Genomic DNA, 1,983 nt, shown 5'->3' with positions numbered 1-1,983 from the left:
CATCCTACCTATGACCAGGTTGCACATAACTCATTTCAACCGCAAGTGTTTCTCAAGAGAGATGCTGTTGGTCTTTGCGTCGGGACAATTCATCACACACGACTCTCCCTCACTTTACAGTCCTCCCAGGCATCGGGATGACCAAGGACCCTCCACCCATTTCCCGGTGCCTCGTCGGAAAATGGTAGAGGACAACTGGTTCTCTTTCCAACCCAAACACCAGCTGTGTTCTTTGCAAATTCTCCCTCACCGGCAGGCTCCAGCTCTTAGAGAGATTTTAATGACGTTAGTTCTTGCATACTTTTCCTATTTTATCCAACCCTCTAGTCCCTTCCCTCAAGTAATTTACTGCCACCATCCCAGATGGAAACAATGCCCATCTGAGAAAAGCCAGGAAACAAAGAGATGTTTTCCAAGGGTGGAGAAAGAAGTTATCCCCATTACTTTGCATTCATTTAAATATAACACCTGACCTCGGGCAGCTTGTAGCTGCTCCTGGTGCAAACTGCGGGCTCCAGACTTTCCCTCTTGGCTTCAGGGCCACGCCACCCACAGCTCAGCTTCTGACAATACTGGCTGCTGCCAGCTCACAGCACTGTCCCTCTCTGGGCATTGCCTTCAGCCACAGAGAACTGTCTTGTGCAGGTAAGACCACCTCTCACGAGGGAACAGCTGGGGCCAAAAACTGGCTGATGGAATCATAGACACCTAGTCCCCTGGCCTCGTGTTGAGACAGCGTTGAAAGGCCACCCCAGCTCCGGAACCCCCTATGGGACAGCTGAGGCCTCAGTGGCGATCACAGCACAGGGGAGCTCCGCTGCCCACCTGCCTCCCTCACTGCCTTCACGTGTCTCTCCCAGCAACACGCCCCGGTCCGCCTTCCACACGTGACCGAGCCCCGGCAACCTCCGGCAGAAGAGCGCTCCCGCCGCAGCCAACGGCCACAGCAAACCGCTGCCGTTAGTTTTACTGGGAAACAGAGTTGCAAACCAAAGAGTAACTTACACCGTCCTACCTGCCTCTCCACGCTGCCGCCCGCTGCCTGCTGTGCGCGGATACAAACTCCCGTTTGTACTAACAATCCGTTGCCCTGCGGTATGGCCCTGGGCTCACGCCCTGAACCTCTCGTCTTTAATGTGGCTGCTCCCTTGGTGGTCTCGTTCAGTCTCGGGGCTATAAATACCTTCAATGCGTTGATGACTCCGCGGTCGGTGTCTCCAGCCGGTACTTCGGGCGTGAACTCCCCATTTGTAGACCCGGCTACCTCAACATCTCTACCTGGAGGTCTGGTGGTCTTCTCTAGCTTGCCTGGTCTGAGACCGAGCTCCGGCCATACCCGCCACAACCACCTCCCTGCTACCATCTAAAACGTTCTCGACCCCAGCCCTTAATGGCAACTCCATCCTTCCAGTTGCTCAAGCCAAACAGCGCCATCACCTGCGACTCTTTTTCTTTCTTACTCACATCAGCAAATTCCATGGGCGCTCCCTCCAAAATATATCTAGAATCCGGTCACTTCCCTGCATGTCTGCTTCCACGGCCCTGGCCTGAGGCGTCCTAATCACGCGGCCGGATCATTACGATAGTCTTCAGCTGGCCTCCCAGCTGCCACCCTCCCTCCTTCAGGCTCACCTTCACACAGAGTGATGCTGTTAAGGCATAATCAGATCGGGCCTGTTTGGGGCTTAAAACCCACCCACGGCTCCCCAGCCCAGAGTTAAAGCCAAAGTCCTTCTAGCCTCTGCAAGGTTCTAACACAGTCTGACCTGCACCTCTGTCCCCAGCCCGGCTACCTGTCCCTTTGTCCGCTCTGCTGCATGCATCTTATGGTCACCTTACTGTTTCTGAAACACATCAGTCAGTTCCAACCTCAGGGCCTTTGTATTGGCTGTTAACTCTGCAAACCACCGCCCCCCACCAGATGCCTGTTTTGCTGGCTTCCTCACCTCCTTAAGGTCTTTACTCAAAATTCAAGTTGTTGAA

This window comes from Ailuropoda melanoleuca, chromosome X (genome assembly GCF_002007445.2).
Source record: "Ailuropoda melanoleuca isolate Jingjing chromosome X, ASM200744v2, whole genome shotgun sequence".
NCBI lineage: Eukaryota > Metazoa > Chordata > Mammalia > Carnivora > Ursidae > Ailuropoda > Ailuropoda melanoleuca.
The sequence above is the reverse complement of the archived record's forward strand: the minus strand, read 5'-3'. Positions refer to the sequence as shown.